Source organism: Plutella xylostella, chromosome 22 (assembly GCF_932276165.1).
Source record: "Plutella xylostella chromosome 22, ilPluXylo3.1, whole genome shotgun sequence".
In the NCBI taxonomy this organism is placed as follows: Eukaryota; Metazoa; Arthropoda; class Insecta; order Lepidoptera; family Plutellidae; genus Plutella; species Plutella xylostella.
Window position 1 is genome coordinate 1,633,419 of NC_064002.1, and position 25,157 is coordinate 1,658,575.

The following is a 25,157-nucleotide window of genomic DNA, read 5'->3' on the forward strand; positions in this document are numbered from 1 at the left end:
AAATAAACGATTGCTACAAATGATCAAAAGACAATTTTTAAATGAAAAAAAATCTACTTATACATCTATAAAGTCCTGATACCGAAATGGATCCTAACAAATTATTTAAGCCGGTATTTTTCAATTTATTATCTTCATATAAAGCACAAATCTGTGAAAAAGAGATCGTCAGTCTGCTTTTTTAACATGAAATGTTTGTTACTTTAAGATAATAACTGAAAATGATGAAAATTCATTAAAAAATCGCACTCTTTATTTTAATCACTTTATAGATGAATGTATTTTACATTTAAGTGTATCATCATGGTATCATCAGAATAGGCTCTTAGGTAACATTTAATGTCGTCGTACTGATTTTGTTACAACCAAATTTTATGAACAATATTTCGATTTACTACCAAAAGGTACTAAAGTAACATACTTGTGCCGTAACTACATGTCTGTATTTATGTATATTTAGCAGAGTTGTATATTTATTAGAATACAGATGGTCGCAAAGGAGGTATATGTACATACATAGTAAGCCGAAAGGCATTCTGCATGGCTAGCATGGGACGACAGACTAAAATACTGGATTTTAAATGGATGTCAGATGGTTAACCAATTTTTTTTTGCATGGAGTTTGCCTATAAAAGGCATCTGGATATTAAAGATATTACTTTTTCCTAAAAAACCCACCACTAGAAGAATCAAAGAAAAGGTTTTAGTAAACAAATGAAATTGGTATGAACTTTGCTCTTTCCAAAACGAATTCCTCAGTTAGAGTCTTGGTAAATATTACCTTTAATAAGATAGGACTCCAGGCTTGGAATCCGAGGGGTAGTGCCCTGAATTCAAAAGCTACATTGTTATAAATGTAGGAATGTAACATTATCGTTTAATAATATTTGATAGTGCAGAGTGTATGATAGGAACTATTGTCTATGAAAGCGAGTATTATCTATGAAAGGAAGTATTGTCTATGAAAGGAACGAAGAATGAGTGAGTGAAAGGATTAAGAAAAGATGGAGGATTGGAAAAGGTTGTTGTGCTCGAACATAAAATTGTTTAACAAGATGTTTTAACCGAAATAAACGTGATTTAGTGATTAAATCAAATTGGTTTTCATTTCCACCGCCTGGTCCCACAATTTTGGGGGCTCGTCCGGGATCGAGCGTGGAAATGCCAAAAAAACGACGCGTGATGATGATGAACACACAGGACGACGACGGCCATTAAAGACGGAAATCAAAAACCTACGACGAAATAAAATAAAAGTTGAAAAAGTGATTGGTCACTAAATATAAGAAGAATATAAGAAGAAGAAGACGAAAAATGACGACAACAAAAAACGACGCAAGCAGCAACGCGATGCTTGGTAGCATGGCGTCAAACGACGGATTCAGCGGAATCACCAAATTTAATGGCGAAGACAAGACGTATTCCTCGGCGAAGTGGGCCGCCGACATTGAGGATAATGCCGAGATATTCGGATGGACTGCCCAGCAGAAGCTCATTGTCGCTCGACGGTCGCTTGTTGGTACGGCTGAGTTGTGGCTGAGGACGGAGAAGACGTTTAAAACATTCGATGAACTGAGTGCTGCCTTACAAAAAGAGTTTCCCGATGCATTGAACAGCAAGGAAATGCACGAGCTGATGGCTACGAGGAAGAAGAAGAAAGATGAGACGTACTACCAGTATATGCTAACTATGAAGGAGTTGGGCAAAAGAGCCAAGTTTGCCGACTACGTCGCGATTCAATATATCGTTGACGGCATTACTGACTATGAGAATAACAAGGCTATCTTATACGGTGTCACTACCTATTCTGCTCTAAAGGAGAAGTTGGCCATTTACGAGAAGATGAAATCCAAGACGGTAAAGAAGACTGAAGTCGAAAGTAAAACGCAAAATGTGTTTTCATCTTCACGTGAGAAGAAAGAGACGGCGAGACCCGATGGTCGCAGTTGCTACAACTGCGGAGACAAGAATCATCTCGCAAATCGGTGTCCCAATGGCGTGAAATGTTTTCGTTGCAACAATTTCGGCCATATTGGAACGGAATGCCGATCTTCTACTACGACGAGGCATCAACAACAACAGGGCGGGAGCCGCGGAAGCGGAAACGGCGCCTCCGGTCAGCGGACGATGTGCGTATCGGTCATTCCAGAAGATGGCGCTGCCGCTGCAGTGAACGGTGAACGGGAACGACGCGGAACGAACGAAGTGAACGAAGCCGAAGGAACGGGATCGTGTAACTGTCAATGTCAAAGTCAAAGTGTCATGCGAGTAAATGTAAACACAAACAGTGCGGTCAGTGAATCTCTGTGTAATTCGAATAAATCAGTGAAATTAGTCAAAATAAGTGATGTAGACGTTGAGGCCTTGATAGACTCGGGCAGCGATGTCAACCTGATGTCGTCGGAGCTGTTGTCCCGGCTTAACAAAGCTGGACATGACGAGGACAACGAGGACAAGGTGATGCTCACTGGACTGGGTGCATCTAGGGTATGTTCCGTGGGAAAGTTCCATACTACGATCAAAGTTGATGGTAAATATTTTGATACTGTATTCTATATTGTTCCATGCGGTGTTATGCCATACGAAGTCATATTGGGTCAACCATTTCTGTTGAATACAACTGTGTTGTTAGACAAAGGTACAGTTAAGCTCATGGCACAAACTGAAGGTGGTCAGTACATGTTGTGTTTACCTATTGAGGCTGATGAACCTTTATGTAGTAATCCAGAGGTACAGGAACTTGTTGCTAGTTACAAGCCCATGTTTACTAAAGAGGCTCCAATAAAGTTGAAGATTATTTTAAAAGATGAAGTGCCTGTAGCTCAGCGTCCTCGAAGGTTAGCTATCAAAGAGGAAGAAGTTGTTAGGCGTCAGGTGGAAGAGTGGTTAGCTAAGGAGATAATAAGACCTAGTTATTCTGAGTATGCAAGTCCATTAGTATTGGTTACAAAGAAAGATGGTAGTATTAGGGTTTGCGTAGACTATAGGAAAATTAACCAAAAGATGATTAGAGATGAATACCCATTGCCGGTTATAGATGATCACATAGATAAGCTGAGTAAATCTAGGGTATTTAGTACTTTAGACTTGAAAAACGGATTTTTTCATCTGCCAGTAGAAGAAGAGTCAGTTAAATACACCGCGTTTGTGACAAGCAGCCCTGAAGGACAGTACGAGTTCCTACGAGCTCCTTTTGGACTTTCTATATGTCCTAAATACTTCAGCCGATTTATTAACATCATTTTCAGAGAGCAGATTGCTAGTGGAATAGTGCTAATATTCATCGACGATGTTATAATTCTGGCAGAGAATGAAGAAGAAGCTATTGAAAAACTAAAGATAGTATTGAAAGTGTCGTCTGAGTACGGACTTGAAATTAATTGGAAGAAGACACAGTTATTACAAAGAAAAGTTGAATATTTGGGCCATGTCATTGAAGATGGTACAGTGAAGCCTTCACCAAGCAAAACAGAAGCAGTCAGATGTTTCCCAGAGCCAAAGACAGTAAAGCAAGTTCATAGTTTTGTGGGTCTTACCTCATACTTCAGGAAGTACATTGAGAATTATGCAGTGATAGCGAGGCCTCTCACAGACTTACTTAAGAAGGAGAAAGAATTCTACTTTGGTGAAGAGGAAAGACATGCTTTTGAAGTATTGAAGACTAAACTATGTAGTGAACCAGTGCTGAAGATATATGAAGTTGGTCTTGACACGGAGATGCACACAGATGCCTCAAAATATGGATATGCAGCCATTTTGATGCAGAAGGAGAAAGATGGGAAGTTACATCCAGTACACTACATGAGTAGAAAGACTAGCGAGACGGAACAAAGAAACTATACAAGTTATGAACTCGAAGCTCTAGCAGTTGTCGAAGGAGTGAGAAAATTCAGGAAGTATTTGTTTGGAATACACTTCAAGATAGTCACTGATTGTGCAGCATTTCAGAAGACGCTTTATAAGAAAGAAGTATCAGCCAAGGTGGCAAGATGGGTTTTATTCCTACAAGATTTTGATTATGAAGTGGAACACCGAGCTGGAGCTAAGATGTCTCATGTGGATTCATTAAGCAGAAACCCTCACTGTTATCTGATACATTCAGAATTACATGCACGGATATGTAAAGCACAAAAGGAAGACAGCGACTTAAGTGTGTTAAGAGAAGTACTGAATGAGAAGACAGAATACAAGGATTTCTACATAGAAAATGACTTGATATACAAAGGTGTAGAGAAAAAGTTGGTAATACCTGACATCATGGAGACCGAAATCATAAAGAAAGCACATGAAATTGGACATTTTGGGAAAAAGAAGACCATGGACATAATAGATAAAGACTACTACATAAAAGACCTAGCCAAGAAGATAGATAGAGTGATTTTAGGATGTGTACCATGCATATTAGCAAGCAAGAAGGAAGGGAAACAAGAAGGATTTCTAAGTCCAATAGACAAAGGAGAGCTGCCACTAGAGACGTTACATATTGATCATCTTGGACCATTGGATGCAACCAAGAAAATGTACAACTATATCTTAACAGTAGTAGATGCATTCACGAAGTTTGTCTGGATTTACCCTACTAAGACGTTGACTGCAAAGGAAACTGTAGAGAAGCTGAGGCTACATCAGAAGGACTATGGTAATCCAACGAGGTATATTACTGATAAGGGAGCTGCCTTTACTGGACAAGAATTTAAAGATTACTGCCAAGAAGAAGGAATTCAACATCATGCTGTAACAACTGGTATACCAAGAGGAAACGGCCAAGTAGAACGTATCCACAGGATTATCATATCTGTTTTGACCAAGATGTGCATTGAAGAACCTACTCACTGGTATAAACATGTTAGTAAGGTGCAAAGAGTGATAAATGGCACTTATCAAAGGTCGATTAACACATCACCATTTAACTTGCTCACCGGTACAAAGCTGAAGCAGAAAGAAGATATAAAGCTCATAGAATTATTAGATGAAGAATGCAGACAACATTTCATGGAAAGGAGAGACAATGTTAGACAAGCAGCTAAAGTACAGATATTGAAGGTTCAAGAAGAGAACAGAAGAACTTATAATAGGAAAAGGAAAGAAGCTCAGGACTATGTAGTTGGGGATATTGTAGCCATACAGAGAACTCAATTCGGTAATACTTTGAAGCTTAAACCAAAATTTCTCGGACCTTATCAAGTAGTAAAGAAAGTAGGTAAAGGTAGGTACCATGTAGAGAAAGTTGATCTTAATACTGAAGGACCTAGGAAAACCTCAACAGGTGTAGACTACATGAAAATGTGGCCATGATTTTAATTTCATAACAGTTTGGTTGAAAGAGGTTTACCCAATATGATTTGGTATAGGTATCAGCCGTTATTTAAATTTCTATTGTGCTTAAATTTAAAAAAAAAGATGATAACATTAAAGTTTACCTGTATTTTTATGTGTTGAGTAATATCTTTAAAATAATAATTAATAAATATGTAACAATGTTTCAATAATAATAACTTTATTTTCAGAAAAATAAAGTTACAGCTGTTATTTTGTTAGGTAGGGATATGAAATGTTTATTGGTATTTAAATGTTGTGTTTAATATCATAATAGACTTGTATTTACTGAAGTCTAAGTAAGGGTGTGCTATGTTATGTGTAATAAGTAGCTATGTAGTTTAACAAGGTGAATACTATTGATTTAACTTAAAGATTTTTTTTGCAGTGTTATTCTGTAACTACTTACTATCATTTTATGGTAAAGAATGTTTTTTTTGTGTTAGATGTTAAGAAGTTCATACTTTTGTTGAGGTACTTGTTGTGTTTTAAGGGTGATGTTTATTCCCTAGCTGATGTTAACATAACTTTCTTATTTAAGAGTAAGGTAATTTGTTTATTTTAAATGTTTGTGTAATTTAGGTAGAGGTCTATTCTGAAACTGAACTTAAATTTTTTTTTGTGTGAATGGTTAGAGTCACTTAAGGAAAGTTATACTTAACTGTTAGATTAATATTTTTTGTTGTTGAAAAATTGTAAAGTTATTTAATTGTTGTTTGTTATTGAAGTTAAAGTTGTGTTAGATTATTTAGAGTAGCCTGAGGTCAGACTACTATACAGGATGGCCGAGTTGTAGGAATGTAACATTATCGTTTAATAATATTTGATAGTGCAGAGTGTATGATAGGAACTATTGTCTATGAAAGCGAGTATTATCTATGAAAGGAAGTATTGTCTATGAAAGGAACGAAGAATGAGTGAGTGAAAGGATTAAGAAAAGATGGAGGATTGGAAAAGGTTGTTGTGCTCGAACATAAAATTGTTTAACAAGATGTTTTAACCGAAATAAACGTGATTTAGTGATTAAATCAAATTGGTTTTCATTTCCACCGCCTGGTCCCACATAAATGTAGAGATAGGTAAGATTCCCCTTTTGAGAGATAAAATACAATTAGCCATTAATTGTTGCCTAATCTTAAGCTTTGGGCTGTACAATATTTTAAAATAAATTTATAACATAAAAGTAATTTATGGCTTATCAAGTTATGAGATTACAGATGGGAAAAATATTAAATAAATCGCATATTGTGGGGTACCGTAGAGGTGAGGACTCTACATGCAGTTTTTAACCTCCGACGGAGAGAGGGGAGTGTTATAAATTTAACCAGTTTGTGTATGTCTGTGTGTGTTGTTGCAGCTCACAAAGGGATGAACCGGGAACACCCAAATATTCCGAAAAACTTTTTTCCGAATTTGAAAACACCGAATATGTAATTTACGAAATATTGCAATACCGATTTTTTTAAATGCCGAATTCTAAAAATCACGTAAATTATAATTTCGAATATTATAATCACGAAGATTTGTTATTACGATTGTCAAATACACGAACGTTAAAAAATACGATTACTTAAGCATACGAAAAATAAAAAACCGATTTATTATAATCACGAAAAATTCAAATCCCGATCGAAAATGTGATAATTCGTGATTTTGACAAAAAAACCGTAAACGTCTTAAAAACCTTAGACCCAAAACCTAAAGATAGGTGCGACGACGAGCAAAGCGAGGAGGAGCGTGTTAGGTGCACATAGATATCGAAAAACAAAGCGGAGCGCAGCGAAGCGGAGCGGAGCGTTTCAAATATAGAGCAAAACAATTGCTCGGAATTTTATGGTGTTTAACCTTAAAAACCTTAGGACCTAAACCTAAAGATAGGTGCGACGACGAGCAAAGCGAGGAGGAGCGTGTTAGGTGCACATAGATATTGAAGAACAAAGCGGAGCGCAGCGAAGCGGAGCGGAGCGTTTCAAATATAGAGTAAAAATATTGTAAATAGAAAACTATTTGTAGTATTTGTTGTTAAGTAACACAACAAAGCAATAAAATTGCTCGGATTTTTACGGTGATTAACCTTAAAAACCTTAGGACCTAAATCTAAAGATAGGTGCGACGACGAGCAAAGCGAGGAGGAGCGTGTTAGGTGCACATAGATATCGAAAAACAAAGCGGAGCGCAGCGAAGCGGAGCGGAGCGTTTCACATAATATAGCTTAAAAAATATTGTTAAATTGTATACGGATTATGCTGTTAATAAACACACTATTCTTAATAACTATTTCTTGTTAACTATGATACATTCGGGAATTTGTGTTTTCGGAATATTAAAACTTCGGGATTCGTAATTTTAACAATTCGTTATAATAAAAGGTCGTACTTTTAAAACATCGAAATAATAATATTCGGAAAATTGACTTTCGTCATTTTAATAAATATGTTGTTTGAAATTTCGTTTATTAACTATTCGTGATTTTCGTTATTCGGAAACTTGAAATTCGGGATTGTGAATTATTCGGAACTATGAAATTCGTAATTTTAAAAATCGTTATTTTCATATTCGTAAAAAAGTAATTCGGATTTATGTAGTGTACCCGATTACAATTAGTATTACAATTGTGATAACATTACCATATCAAAATTACGTTTGGTTTTATGTAAGAAGTTTGGTAATTGGTAATGTCACCCGTTCATGAAAATTTGGTCCATTCGAAAGGATTTATTTCACAGATGTAGATCACATTTCTTTTTGGCAGTTTTTTATTAGCATGACTGCTGAAAGTCGGTCACCGCGCCGGCTGGTTTAAAGACCCATAAATCTGGGGCTCTGGGCCGCAATGCCGCCATCACTCTGAAACTTGTCTTTATTAAAACCGTCTGTACCTACGAACCTGCACACTCATCCTACAGGTATTTATACAGGCTGTTGCAAAAGCGGTATGCTAAGCCGAAAGGGGATGACTCAGGGGTAATAAAGTAAAGTAAAAGTAAAAATGTTTATTTCCTTTAAAAATATACAAGAGATGGTGAATGTACTGACCCCCACACTAGGCAATGCCTGTCCCGTGGAGGATAGAGATAATGGGTTCCGCTCATCTGGCATAATCTTTATTGACCAAAACTCATTTCGCATAACTCGTATGGTCTAAACTTTTTTGGCCGAACCATCACTTTGCCAAGACTTATGTGGCATAAGGCTCGTTTCGTCTAAAACTCTTTAGGCACAATCTTTAAACACCTAAGTTTCGTTTGCTCAAATTTATGTTCGTCTATACCTATGTATAATTTTGTTTCTCCTAATGTTATCTTAATAAATAATATATTAAGTATGTAGTAAATGTACAAATTGTGGTATTTTTCTCCTACATCCCGAAAATCACGATATTGTATGATCAAAAAATCGAAAGTTAACGACCAATATAATTATTACAAACCCCATGAGATCGAAACCTAAAAATAGGTGCGACGACGAGCAAAGCGAGGAGGAGCGTGTTAGGTGCACATGTTCATCAAAACCAAAGCGGAGCGCAGCGAAGCGGACCGGAGCGTTTTCCAAACAGCGGAAACAATACAAGGCACCAGTTTGCGCTATGTAGGGAGACGCTCCGTCAAAGTTAAAACCAAACGAATATTATTACTTTGTATAAACCTATGCCATAGCATTATTAGGCTATTCAAGATTTGGCCATACCATTATTAGGCTAAACAATGTTATGCGAAATAACTTTTTACTAAACGAGATTTATGCCATACGATTTTCGGCGTAACGAGACTTTGACCAAACGTTACTATGCAATACGAGATTAGGCAAAAAAATCTTATGCCAAAAAAGGTAGAACCTAGAGATAATAATTAACCCATTTAAATACGGCTTTACAAGAACATAAAACTTATACAGTGCAATCTTGGATAAATTTGATATATGTTAGAAAATAAAATAAAAAAGTGTGTTTGTGTGTGTGTGTGTGTGTGTGTGTGTGTGTGTGTGTGTGTGTATGTGTGTGTGTGTGTGTGTGTTTGTGAGTTATGGTGTGTTTAGATTACTTTACAAGGAGTGCCAGTAATTGTGAAAAACTTTTGTTCTGCGACTTCTAGATATTCTCGAAAAAAATCAGGTTAGTCTTTTGATCTGGTATACCACTTTTGCGACACCCTGTATATATCCATTCATCGTATACATCTCCTGTAAACACTGTTTTCTGCAACTACAAGAACCGTAAAGTTTAAAGTAGAGACGTTGGCAACAGGAACAAATGTTGCGAGTCCATTCTGTTGTGAACTTGTTACTTTTCACTTTACATTTCTTGCACATGTATGAACACAATACATGAACATAAACATTCACACAATTTCGTAATTAATCTTCGTGAATGAAAATACATACATAGTTGCTATTATGTCGACCAACATAATAGCATACCGGTATGCTAAAGGCGCTTTATTTAAAATGTATGACACGAAAGTGTCAAAATAAGCTCTCTGTGTAATTAAAATGGGTCGTTACATTTGCATCGTTCGCCGCCGCTCGCTGCCATCATTTTAAAGGCATGTCAGCTAATTTTGAGTAGGTACTGAAGTTGACTGTGGCCCTCCGTTAATTTAATATTTAAATATTGTATTTCATTTATACGTATGTTGAGTTGATATATTTGAATAGGCAGGCCTCTACATTCTACGACACTTAGATGTCTTATAAAGGTAAGCGTCTACCTATCGGTATCGTACGTACCGGACCAAACTAATTTTCAAAAATTTATGGAGAAACATCGGCGAAGCGATCGATGAAGTGGACGCACTTGCGTGAATTTCTATAAAAAGAATACAATGCCCAAAGATGGCTGGGCTTAATGCAGCTATATCAGTATTTCGGTATTACTTGCAATTCCACACGCACTATTTTCTTTCGACTGAATAATTGACTGCCATGTCTATTCTAGTATTTGTAGTGAAACAACAGAGGTGGTTCAGGTGGTAGACTCGGGACAGAGGTACACTCCGTCGTGAAAGTAAGTTTGTACTCGTCAATTAATTTTAGTGCTCATGTACTTTAGTGCCAGCTATTAAACTTTGCTGTAAAAGCATAAAACGTTCGTTTAATTTATTAAAGTAAGTAAAGAGTCCTTGGTCTCTCCGTCTAGCAATGTTACCCGTGGTTTTTTACCTGACTGCGATAACGTTCAATTCAATTGCATTTTCTTCTGCATTTCTGTGAAATGTTGTAAATGGCTTTGTAATATGAAGTTTTCTGTAAAAGATGTACATTAAGAAAATACATTTCGCATCTGAACCCAATGGAGATGTTATATTAACCGAAAGGGAGACTCAGGAGGTCATTCTGAAAATCTTGTATATATGTATACTGTACCTTTCTACGATTACGATTTTTGAAAAGTCTCGACAAAAAATGATGTTCTTTTCCATTTATTTGGTAAATTTTGTTGGTCAAATGATGTTTCAACAAGCACTTTAGCAACACCCTGTCTAAATATTATTATTTAGGCACATAGATTCATGTATTGTATTTTAGAATTTTTATATAAATGATAATGGCCATCAACTAAACCTAAATAATATGTAAATTTTATCAAAATCTTGATAATGTTTATTTATCAAAAGCATGATGTAGCAAATTAATCAATGACGAAATGACAAAACAAACTAATGGGCAGGAAAAAACGCGCCACGTCTAACGTTTCGTAGACAACTCAGTGGAAAACTACATTTATGGTGAAAAACCCCTAGCCCAACTCTATTTTTATCATCATTTTGTCACCGACACTATATCAAAAACAAACACTCACACATTGTACTAATGTACTCCTTTGCGGGGTAGGCAGAGGTGCATTGCTGCACCCACTTTTTGCCAGTGTTATGTTAGTCCCAATGTAATAGGGTGCGGGCCTATTGCCATTTTACGGGCACATATGAGACCAAAGAACAAATATCTGCCCCAGCCGGGAATCGAACCCGGGACCTTCGGCTCAGTAGTCAGGGTCACTAACCACTACGCCATTCGGTCGTCACTACATCATCACTACACTGGGAAGGGTTGTACCTACGAGTATCAGTAACTGGTGGATGGCTTCTCATCGTTTTCATTTCGCTTCCGGTAACGGAATGGTGGCTTCCAATGTGAGCATTGAACATAGCCGAGGATCGATATTTAATCTGTGACGGCTGGACGGTGTTCAATAGGATTCAATAGGAGTGAACGCTCTCAAAATGAGCACCTTCGTACGATTCCTTATCATCATACATTCTGGTTAGTTGAGGTTAAACGTTTAAAGCAGTCGTTTTTTTTTGCTTTTATAACCAATACCTACCATTTTTGATTTTGATTGAAAAAAAAAAATTACTTATGATATGTGCTAGATTTAGGCAAGTGCATTATACAATATAAACAAAAAAATGCTTTAAAACAACATGCAACAAATTGGGTTACGAGAAAAAAAAACTTTCAATTTGCTTAAAATAGCGATATCCCAAACGAGCTACCAACCAGCGTCTGAAAACTTTATAACAAATTCAGTAATAATGAGAGTTCCTACCCTTCCCGACATAACCCTGCCGTGGGGAGTCGCGTAAATCTAACGGAATACTCGTAAAATATAATTGGAAGGCTTCTGCCGAAGTGTAGGAGCCACACTGTAGGCAGTAATGAGCAGTGGAAGATGTCGAAAGCAATATGACGACCGAATGGCGTAGTGGTTAGTGACCCTGACTACTGAGCCGAAGGTCCCGGGTTCGATTCCCGGCTGGGGCAGATATTTGTTTAAACACAGATATTTGTTCTCGGGTCTTGGATGTTGATATTTATATTTAGTATCTATCTATCTATGTATTTGTGTAGATATATCAGCGGTCCGACACCCATAACACAGGTTCTGCCTAGCTTGGGGTCGGATGGCCGTGTGTGAGATGTCCCCACATATTTATTTTATTTATTTATTTAATATAACATGTCTGAACATTTCAGATTTGTACGATGATGTTGCTTATTCTCTTCAGCCATTGTTTGTAAAATGATTATTATTTTTATATAACTGAATCTTGATTCTGTTGCGTTTCGTTAGATATAACAAATATTATCGTAAACGAAGGTCAGCCTTGAGCTAGTTAAAAACAATGTTCTGTGTCTAATTTACACAATGAACTTTTATTTAAAGTTTAGACTATGTTTTTTGCTGTTTCCTCATTTTGGTACTCCGTTATTTTTACCACAAACAGATACGACCCTCAAGAGTCTTCATGAAAATTTTCAACAATAGATATTCAATTTCTCCGCTCCTGCCTAGGGACCCGTATCTACTTAACGCGAACAAAGTTTCGGCTCTCCGAACATTGCATAGTTACCCATAATGCAACGTGATAAAGTCGCTGTTAGTCTAGTCTTGATACGAAACTTCCTATTCGCAACTTCGGGGAAGGCTGTAGGGTTACTCTATAATGACGAAAAACTAAATTTCTCTGACTCTAGTTGTATTAAACGTGCCGATTGCACGAGAGCTCTCGTTAGCTCGTTTTTCGTCAGTATAGAGTAACCCTTCTGGTATTCCGCTTTCGTCGTCTTATCTGGATGTCAACGAACTTTGGAGCTGGAATTTAATTGAGTAGAGCTGCGAAGGTACGTAATATTAAATTATTGATTTCGTTGAATAGACCAAGTTTATAGAGAAGCGATGAGCAAGATTATCGATATTGGATTCCCCGATTCCGATGTCTGTGTTGTTTGATATTATTTCCAAGGCAGTGGATTTTAATCTATATTCAACAGGTTAAACTTCTTTTTATTTGCGTGCGTTAGTGTTTTAATTGTTTTCTGATCTATATTTCTTTATGATTTATCTGTTTTCGATCGACAAACGTCTTGTCGTGTCGGTGACAAGCACAACAGTTTAGGTTAGGGGTTGTCACCGTGGTGAAATGACTGAATAGTCAAATTCAGTCACTAGCTGCCCAGCAGATTGCGCTTAACGTACATAAATGTTATTAGGAACACCTGATATTATATGACTCGAAGAAACTGCTTTAGTGCACCCCGATAGACACATATCATCTAGGTATTTTACAGTCACGAGCAAAGAAAAAGTTCCTGTGAAAAAATCACAAAATTACCTCCTCCTAAACGTTAAAGGTTGGCTTAATTCCAATATATTTAATAGCTCATCAGAGCATTACCAGTCAAAAACGTACCTATATAATTATATGATTTGAAATATTGTGTATAATTTAAAATTGAGGCCATTTAGAGTCGGCATTTTGTAAGTAGAACTTGTATTGTTTTCTACTTCTATATTATACTGCATGAAAATAGAACGAATCAAAAAATATATTGAGTACCTATATAAAATATTCTAAAACTAAATAATAATCATCATATTCTTGCTGGAAGCGCCCTTATCTAACTAAGGAGCCATAGAGAATAAGTAGACAAGTAACGGAGCCACCTTTGACTCTAATATCATTACGCGGCAGGTGAGCGCAACTATTAAAGCAGTCAGGCTAATTTGGTAAGTTCCCAGCTCGAGAGGGCTGGTGTCGTTACAAATTAGAGCATGTTTTATAGCCCCCGAGAAACAAGCCGGGTTAATTATTTTCCTAAGTTAGTTACTGAACGGGCCTCCTTGTCTGCCGTACTTGGATAGTGTCTAGAATATTCTAGATGACTCTTTGGGATTGTTGTGCAATTTTAACTTTTGTGTAGGACCTTCTACAGGGGACCAGAAGTAGAGTTTTAACGCCAATTTAATTCGATCGGTGACTAGAGTATCATGACTGTTATGATAAATTTATTCCAGTGTGTATCAGTTTAAACGTGGTTTAAACACAAACTAATGTAATAGTAACACTGGCCACGATGGTTATAAATACTTTATCCTTCAGAAGCACGTGGGATGATAAAAAATATAAACTCCAACGTAGGTATACATACGATGAAAATAACAAACAAACTAAAGATGATTCGCACAAAGACAAAGTAAATATAGACAACGCAGATTTACAACCGCTCTCGATCGTTAATCGATAAATCGATCTTCGCAGACTGAAAGTGTATTTAATGTTGTTTGTGTGTGAATGAAATAAATGGTGTTGCCGCTGGTTTATTGATACGAGTTCATTCAGGGCTATGACTTTATTTCGAGTCGCATCAAACGCACACACACATACAGCGAAACAATCGTAAACTGATGTATGTAAAGACTGTATATTGAGGCTGGTTTGTAATCATTTTCACAAATGAAAACGGTTTTAACTACAATACAACGGTAATCTGGCTTATAAACAAGATGCTTTAGCAACCGAGCGTTGTTCCTTACGTTTTATGTCGTTGAAAACGAAAGCTTTCTCACTTGCGAAAACAATCAAAACTCACTTTCGACACACAAATAACATTTTAGAAACGCCTGAAAGAATTAAATGATACACACGCAGAAAGACCTAAAACCAAAACGATAACAAACGGGAGCTGCGGAAAGCAGGTTTATCGTTTAGCCAGAAAATAAAAAAACACCCGACATTTCCTAGAGCTCACAAGCTCTACACTCATAAATTCATAGAGCATTTTGCTCATGGTTCGCCTTTTGTTTTTTATCTGGCGACAGCTTCTCTCGTGTCCCGAACGCACGTCATGGCAACATGGGCCGTGTGTGGTCTTGTGTAATACGTGCTTTTGGTACAAAGAGCGACGATCTACTAGCTTATTTTTTTGAAATTCAATTGTGCATTATGCAGATTAGGTAGAAAATTAAATACAACGAGTTCAAGTACAGGCGTTTCATCATCATCATCGTCATCAGCTTATAGCAATCCGTTACTGGACGTAGTCTTCTCCCAAAGCACGCCACTGAATCTGCAGCTTTCCGCACCCATTCGTAACCAACCACATTTCGCAAGTCGTCGTCATTAGGCGTTTACTATTTTTAAATCCTTGCAAAAAAGGGATGCTATAAATTTTACGAGATCTGAGATGTAATGACATGTCTGCCATTATGAAAATGTTCATCACAACACAATAAGAGGTAGTTACATAGCCGTGCCATATACATTACACAAATACACATGCACTAGTTTTCATTAATTTCGAGGTTTAGTAAAAGTTCATTGCACAAAAAAATACGCATCGTTAAGTCAAAGTTATAAACCAAACAGAACCATTGCATTCGATGCAAATAATATTGTACACCGTGATGCCTCAAACAATCACAATAAAGTAAATAACTGTTAACAGATGTTGCAACCGCGCAATTTAGTTCATTCAGCACTCAATACAGTTTTTTTCGTTTCCGCTGAAACTATTTGTTTACGGAACGGTATCTCAGCTGGCTACAGATATTGGAAGTCTAGTAAAGAATGGCGAGAAAATTGAGTGTCGACAGAATGGTTGTTCAGTTAGAATGTCAGATATACAACGCAACTTTATCAAATACAAAAAAACCACCAACCAGCAGAAGGGTAACAAAAATATATACTTAATTTAATATAATAATATAATAAATAATTTAATTTCCCGTGGGAATTCCAGGATAAAAAGTAACATATATTCTTTCTCAGGGTCTAGACCATATGATACCAAATTTTATTCAAATCCATTCAGTATTTTTGACGTGAAAGAGTAACAGACAGACAGACAGACACAGTTACTTACGCAATTTATTCAGTGAGTCACTTTTAAGCCCTAGAATTTTTACGATGTATGAATACAGTCATGCAATATACATACTCGTACGTAATTCTGTTACAATATAGCCATACACGGGTTGCCCACTTACCCGAAAAGTCTCTCAGTACAAGCTAACTTGTGTTGGGGTCCACCAACCCGCACTAGGCCAGCGTGGTGGACTAGGCCTAAAACGCTTCCTTCATTGGAAGGGGACCCGTGCCCCAGCAGTGGGGAGGTGATGAGACGAGATGATAGCCATACACGTTTGCGGATACACAAATAGTAAGCACCTATTAGGCTTCATTGTATCGATACGAATAGAGCGTCGCTAGAGCGTCTTATCTGCACCCTATAATCTAGACGAGAACAGATAGAAGTCTTCCGACCAGCTTTCTGTCATCGTTTCCGAAGCGAAATTAAATAGTCCTGCATTCATAAGATTTTTGTTTGCTTCTCATATTCTAAAAGTCAATTTTCTATTTTAATAAAAAGTACAAATGAAGTAGCTTATGTTTATAAATAATATCTCAAACTTTGAATATGAGAAACAAACAAAAATCTTATGAATGCAGGACTATTTAATTATTATATATAATAGAAAGTTAGTGAAAAAGTTTATTTGACTTCTGCTGTTGTATGATGTTCTTATTCTTCATATCATATCGTGTCGGTGGCAAACACAAAATTAGGGTATAATAGCGTTCGCCACAGTTTGGCTAGACAGACTAGCGACAGTGTCCTGAACTTGTTTTCACAACGATTTTCGGATTCAAATAGTATTGGATATGATACTACATCACGACCTATCACGTCCCCACTGCTGGGGCACGGGTCTCCTTCCAATGAAGGAAGGGTTTAGGCCTAGTCCACCACGCTGGCCTAGTGCGGATTGGTGGACTACTACTACTTACTATATGATACTAATTTCTTCGTAAATGTTACTTCGCGATAGGGCCCCAGGGTGCTCCGTGCGCATAAAAACGTAGGCGCGTCCACCCGTCCACTGTTCCCGTTTCACTTCTCCCGTATGATGGTTGCCCGTCTCAAAGTACGCTGAGTAGTTCATGGTCAGAACGATGTTTTAATGTATGTTTACATTTGTGCACACTGTTTTCAGTTTTGAAGTAGTAAATAGTTTCGACTATTTTAAATCCATTGTTATTATTTCTCCCTTTTCATCCTAATTATAATATACGTATGTATCCAGCCCACTAGGGAGTAAAATGGGGTCCTTATTCCAGCTTTTCCTTGTGTTTGTAAACATCGCTATGAGAAGAAGACCTTCATTCGCCTAGTTGGTATCTAAATTATTGCTAGAAAGTACTGGATACAGTACAAAAATCAATAGTGATAGAAATCTTTACCTCTTAAATTTCTTAAAACCTTTACAGTGAAAATGTTTCTACGTTTCATTCCAGTGGCGAGACTGAAATATTCAGGCGATGCGATGTATTTCATATTCAGTAAACATGACAGTAGATGGAACTAAGAGACTATCTGTTCCGTATGTTTACGTTGGTCTACGCAATTGACGCAACACAGCGACGTTAAAATATTAGTTTACGCATTCTAGTTCCGCCAGGTGGCGCTGCCACGACGGAGACGTTAACGCTAGAATAGAACGTAACATATCGTGTGTGATGCGGATTATATCCACGCCGTTACGTTCTCTCTCTCCAGCATCTGTCATTTTATAGCCGAAATGTAAAGAATAGCTGTATAAATCTTCAGACAATACGGCGATAGTAGGTTTATTGATATTGATATAAAAGTAATAGGTTTTATGACCGAGCGATGTTATTTATAGACTTCATTGTCTGTTGAGAATTGTTGCGTGTTCCCAATTTTCCCAGATTTGTCCTGAGTAAGGGATCAATCGGCACAGTTTCGGCACCAGGCCCGTATTTGGGATAAATTGGATCCGTATTGGATTACTAGGAAGATTACGTGAAGATACTCCTTGATTTTGTTGTGCAGCGACTCGGTGAGTGTGAAGCAAACTTTCCCCAGGCTAGTACGAGTAGTGGTGTAAAGTAAATGTTTGGAAGTTTCTAGTGAGCTCGGCGGAGGTGCTTTCTCCTTTTTAACCGATTTCGAAAAAAGGAGAAGGTTCTCAATTCGTCTGTATTGTATTATTGTACAAACACAGAACCACCATACGGACACATGACTAAGATTCTATACTATTTGGACAAACTTTTCATAAAAAACGGCTTTTACATTGAGAAATAAACTGAATAAAGTGTCATTTTGTGAGTACAAATCTTGTAAAGCTATCCATTAGATAAAATGATAATAATTAGGTATGTTGAAACTTAAATTAGTCTCTTAATAGACCTATCTAGAACAATGATTTAGTACCTAACTGGGCCTCAATGAATGGTACCTTCTCAATGATGCATACAAATGAATTTAAATTGCGAGCAAGTCATAAACATCAATTGCTCAGATGTCATCTAGATGAGTCTAGATCATTTGGGACGATGATTAATAATGACGGCTGGCTATTACAATACGATATAGGTACTTTAAAATCTCTATTACATAATGTACCTAGGTCAAATTTTTTGAGAGGTTCGAAATATTTAAACTCAAACTCAAACTCAAACTCAAATTTTTTTTATTCATCGTACAAATATAAAATTTTCTGATGAACGTCAATTTTTACAAATTACTCTCCGTTCGGATAAGGGGGGGCTCTTTCTGTCTAAGGAGAAGAACGGAGGCAAGAAACTCCTGAGCCATCTTTTCAAAAAAAGACTTAAAACTAGTTGGTATACAATACATATAAGCTTAATAATTATTATTATAATAATATGAGCAGAGCTAACTACTTATCACAGCCATGCATTAATGTCCTCTAAGTAATCATCAATTTTATAATAAGCTTTTTTACTGAGTTTCTCTTTAATGTAACACTTAAGTTTAAGTATTTGAGTTAAGTTTCTACGTAGATACTACAGTGGAATCTTAATAATAGGCAGGTGATCATTCTCTCTTTCTTTTCTAGGAAATCAAGGTATTATTTTCCCGGGGGTTAATTCTTGATCTTGGTTCACTCGAGGTCACTTGGTGACACGCCACAAATATACAACTTTTTCAGCCGCAGGTTGATTATAAAAAGAAAGTTACTATTATTATTTTAATATCACTGCAAAAACAACCCCATCAACGTTTGAAGAACATAGGAGCACCCCTCACACTCGTGCTTGAGCTCACACAAATCTCAGCTGTGCAATAGAAACGTACGTTCAGGTAGTTAATAATAATATTATTATACAGGGTGCTGCAAAAAGGGTATACTAAGCCGAAACCTACATGTGCAGCATGGTATATCTGTCGCAGGCATCTGGTTTAATCTCCTTTTAGATTGAACCACTAGCCCGTTCATTGGATGGCACTACTCAATTGTATGACTAGGCCGAACGTTGATTGTACAAGCGTCACAAAACGTCCAACTAGTTAGCTGACTTAAAGTCAGTCAGGTGGTGAATAAAACAAATATGGCATCTAACAGCTAATACTGACACAAAAAGCACCTATATTGTTATTTTTTGCAAATAAATTAGCTTTAAAGTGCGTTATTTATGTTAAAATAGTGTGACAACGTGGATTTACATATTATTACGCCGCGGGTGGATAGTTTCAAAGAAAAAATTGTGGCCAAACTGGATAATTATGAACAACAATATTAAGGTACGTTTATTGTTATTGTTTAGTTAATTTGTGAGATAAGAGCTTTGTTACATAGTCTTTTTGTTAAATCTTGTCTGGTCATATTCACCCTAACCAGACATTACAAAGTTGCTATACTATATCCCATTCAACGACTTCGCTGAATGACGTTCAGTCAAGACGTCGAACGTTACAATCAACGACTTGACGAGTTGTCCTTTAGTCATACAACTGAATAGCGCCATCCAATGCACGGGCTAGTGGTTCAATCAAAAAGAAGATTAAACCAGATGCCTGCGACATATCTAATCCCGAAACTCAAATCAGAATTTCAAAATTCGAGCAAAAAAAGTCATTCTCCATAGCAAAAAGTCACGTGACCAACAAAGTTTCTATGGAAAATGTTTTTTTTTTGTCGCGAAATTTGAAATTCTGATTTCAGTTTCGGCCTTCGATATAGGTACCATGCTGCACATGTAGGTTTAGGCTTAATATACCCTTTTTGCAACACCCTGTATCTGTACCTGCATCAGAAAATGAATTCTCGTTTCATTTCATCGAGATTGCTGTGAGTCATAATCTAAGTAAATAAGTAAACCTATGTGAACTTTATATGAACTTTGTTTTGTTTATACATAGTTTTTTCTGTGACATACGGACTGACAGACGTGGACAGTTGCAAACTTTTGGTCATACTGAACAACTTTTTCTTACAACTTTGGGAAATTACAAAAAAAAACAAGTGAAAAGTTACGTAATCAACAAAGTTTATATATTGTTGCTGTCCTAATTTACCCCGTTGGTACAAAGTGTATATATTTTTTTTTTAAATAGTTATTTATTCAGTAGAAATAAACACACTTAACAAAAAACAAAAACGCCAAACTGTACAACAGTTTGTTGGCGTGACGCGCTCTTAACATTTGTTTTAGCAAATCTTACAACTAATATACCTACTTAAATAACCTACCTAATTAAATAATATGTATATTAAGCAAAATTCTGTCGTGCATTTCCAAGTCACCCTATTAATTCAGCTTAGTATACCCTGTATACCTTGTAGGTAGTTAATCTTTTATTTTTAAATTTATAACAAAATTGGAATAACTATCGAGGCCAGAAAATCCGCAACAGTCGAGTATAATCCCAATTTTAACTCGTTGAATATTTCAGTGGATCTTGCCTCTGTAATAAAATAATTACGACCATAAATACCCAATAGCGGACCACTGCATATTCCAGAATAGATTAACAGATTGATCGAATTAATAAACTTGTGGAGAGTCCAATAATTAAGCACACAGATAGCGAGATAACGAGAGAAAAGATTCATTATCTCGTTTATCGACTTTGTTACTAGGTATAAGTAATAGGGGCTTTTAATCGCTTGACTTGTAAGATGGACTTAATCTACCGATGATAAATAAATGGATAGTTTTTATACATATAGAGTGTAATTTTCAGTTGTATGAAAAAATTAAGGCTATTATTATTATTCTCAATTTTAATTTTAACAGTAGTTCTAAGTATACATAGAAATTGATATGATAGGACAAACTTAGACATACTTTGTTTCGCCACTTGCAAACAGACCCCTAAAAGATAGCAACGTACGCTCACGCAAGCGGCGGTAGATACGCAACTGTGCATGTGCATGTAGCTTTATACCGCTCATTTGTTACCAACTTCAAAAGCAAGTAGCCTGGTCGCTCAAGGCTTACCCCCGCTGGTAGAGGAAGTCGTTTCTAGACTTAGGCTGCGTCTCCAGTTAACAAACAGTGCAGCGATTATACGAGATTTGAAACCTCCGTTTACGTTGCGTATCGTCAACTGTCACTGTCAAAATGTAAGGCAAATTCATTGAGTATGAATGGTCCACCGAGTCCGCGTTGTTCTATGGGCAAAGTTAGTTCCAAAAGTGACATTTGTTTTTTCCATATGTTCGGTGGAATTTCACCAAAGCTAAACGGCAGACTAAGTAAGTAAGGTTACTAAATAAGTAACCTGTCATACGTCTGTCAGTTAGTACAAAATGTATTTTAATTTTTATTTAAATACGTTTAGCGTTTGGGCAAAGTGACCCTTAGGGTAGTTTCTAAAATAGTATCGAATCCTGTGATCGCACCTCAGTTTGTTGTCGACTGAGTTAGCGGCGTATCATATGCCCTTCCTCCTTAAATGTAGTGTTCACAGTATGCTAGTTCTGCGCTCACTGTGCTCATTAGCATCTCAGTTGTTGGCTGTCAGAATAGCGTAACCTAACCTAACCAACGTTAAAAACCCCTGAAATACAATACTAAAAGTCGCATTACTTTAATACGGTTGAACCGATTTTGATACAATGTGGCTAAGAACACTCTAGGTAACATAACGTAATATCACCCTAAAAACAAAACGAATCTGTTCAGCCATTTTGGAGTTACACTACCATAAACAGATATTTTAGATATTTTTTTTTTTTTTTTTTTTTTTTTTCCCTGGCAACCCTACGAACCGGGTGTCAAAAAAACCAGCTGATTTAATTTATTTTAATATTACTAAATTTAATGTCTAATTACGTTTAAAACTAGTGTTAACTTAAAGAATATAGTGTTATACAGCTGTGCAAATGAAGACAAGCCTTCAAACCCTGAAATAAAACACTTACGGGACTCGGATATTTGAAGCAGCGGCACCTGTCAAAGTTCGAATTAGCCAACGGATATCTATCAGGGGAGTATTGTTAAAATTACATATTTTTACTAGTATTACTCATTTAAAATCATAATCACTAAATTATTTAATCATTATTCATTAGTTTGCTGCATACGTGAAATGTTTTTCACACTTCCTTAACCCACTTTTAGACTTTGTGATTTTCAAACTCTGTTGTTTTCATTTCTAATTTTCAAACTTTCTATTAGCTTTTGTATCCCTTATTCCCTATTATTACTATACCATAGTCTCCACCTACTTAATTGCTATTAGTATTAGTACTTCATTGAATAATGATCAAGTGATTGTTTTTTTTGGCTTAAAGTTTACATAATTCTAAGTCAATAATACCACTGAGTACCTATTCATTTAAGTAACATATTATGCATATTACTCCCTCCCCACCCATAGTTTGTGTTCATGACTACATTGTATATGATAACTAACAAATAAGTTACCTTTTGATCATTTTTACATAGACTTACAATATATCAAGTTTTGATTGGTTTGATCAAGTTATACCTAAAGAGGGTTATTTTGTATATATCTTGGATAAACATCCTCTCAATTCTACCTATCAACATACTAACGGGTAACCCCGGGTGGTTTCAGACATGTCGAGGATGACGACCCGGAAGGTGCAGAGCCGTGACCTGGAGATCCAGCTGAGGACAGCTTTGGAGGATCTCAAGGCATCTCGTGACCTCTCAAGCCAACTGATGGCAGAGCGGGAGGACAATGAAAAGGAATTTGATTCCCTTTTAAAAAAGAACTCGGACTTAAAGAATGACATAGCTGAAATGGACATCCAATACCAAGACTTGCAAGGCAAATGTGATGAGCTACAGATTGTACTTAGATCATACAAAGAGTGTCAGGATTTACATGAAGCTGCCTTGTCTAAGATCTATAGCCTAGAGCAGCAATTGGCTGAAGCACACGCAGAGATCCAGCAAATAAATGAAGCACATGCAAGCGAGGAAACAGATAAGACAATGGCATTGTACGATGAATTAGTCACCCTACACCCCACCCCTATGCCAACAATAGACCTCACAACTCCAAGAAAATCAACCAATATCACAGGTGCAAACAGGCTTAAAAAATATATTAAAATAAAGAAATATATCAGGAAGTCTGAGCGAGCATTGAAAAAGCATAAGACGCACCTTCCATTGACAAAGGATAGAGTGAGACTTCAACTACTGGTGAATAAATATGAACAAGAGATGTCAGACTACAACCAGAAGCTCGCAGACAACAACCAGGAGTGCGAGTTCAACATTGCCATGCTACAGTCTAGGCTGGCCACACTGAAGTCTGCCCTAGAACAGAGAACTCTGGAATACGAAAACCAGCTGCTGGTGCTGAGTAGTGTGGGCTTAGTTCGGGTTGAGATGCTGCCGGAGAAGTCTTCACCTGCTGAAGCCACCACCGCATCTCCGGAGGCCACCACCACCACCTCGGAGGCCACAAACAGCATCCCGCTGGCCACCACTGGACTCTCGGGGACCACCACCATCCTCCCGAGGGCCACCACCACCTCGGAGGCCAAAAACAGCATCCCGCTGGCCACCACTGGACTCTCGGGGACCACCACCATCCTCCCAAGGGCCACCACCACCTCGGAGGCCACAAACAGCATCCCGTTGGCCACCACTGGACTCTCGGGGATCACCACCAGACTCTCGGGGACCACCACCATCCTCCCGAGGGCCACCACCATCCTCCCGAGGGCCACCACCAGCCTCCCGACGGCCACGCCATCCTCAAGGGTCATCCAGAGTAAATCGGCTACAGCAGATGTTTTTCCGACCTCCAATAATAAATTACATAGGATACCCACCTATGCTCAGGCAGCTAGTAGAATAGTAGGTAATAAGCAGTTACCTAAGATGTCACCCACTTACTTGACAAGGCTTACTACTGATACAAGTAGTAGCAGTTCAGCCAAGGATTACAGCACAGTTGTATACTCCGATAGGCTTGGCAAGGATTTCGGGCACATGTTGGGTAATCATGTAACTGGAAATGTTGTTAATCATTGTTACCCAGAACTTTCATTCGCACAAATAGTACAACTGATTTCAGAGAGGTCGTACACCGAAAAAACTACTATATTAATTATGGTGGGAAATAGTTTAGGTGTGTCAAATTCTGATATAAATAGAAGTTTTGCTATATTAGAAAGCATTCCTGCAAAACATATATTTGTTTGTGCATTTCCTTATTCTTGCACACTGCCTGACAAATACAATTATATGACATGTAGCCTAAATAAAAATATGTACAATGCGGACTGACAGACGTGGACAGTTGCAAACTTTTGGTCATACTGAACAACTTTTTCTTACAACTTTGGGAAATTACAAAAAAAAACAAGTGAAAAGTTACGTAATCAACAAAGTTTATATATTGTTGCTGTCCTAATTTACCCCGTTGGTACAAAGTGTATATATTTTTTTTTTAAATAGTTATTTATTCAGTAGAAATAAACACACTTAACAAAAAACAAAAACGCCAAACTGTACAACAGTTTGTTGGCGTGACGCGCTCTTAACATTTGTTTTAGCAAATCTTACAACTAATATACCTACTTAAATAACCTACCTAATTAAATAATATGTATATTAAGCAAAATTCTGTCGTGCATTTCCAAGTCACCCTATTAATTCAGCTTAGTATACCCTGTATACCTTGTAGGTAGTTAATCTTTTATTTTTAAATTTATAACAAAATTGGAATAACTATCGAGGCCAGAAAATCCGCAACAGTCGAGTATAATCCCAATTTTAACTCGTTGAATATTTCAGTGG

At 37.1% G+C, this 25,157-nt stretch overlaps 1 protein-coding gene across 2 annotated transcripts in view; it reads right to left on the bottom strand.

Annotated features, from left to right (window-relative positions):
* Nucleotides 1–25,157, bottom strand: part of LOC119690398 (cAMP-specific 3',5'-cyclic phosphodiesterase-like) — a 168,686-nt gene that overhangs the window by 94,972 nt on the left and 48,557 nt on the right. The window lies entirely within an intron of this gene.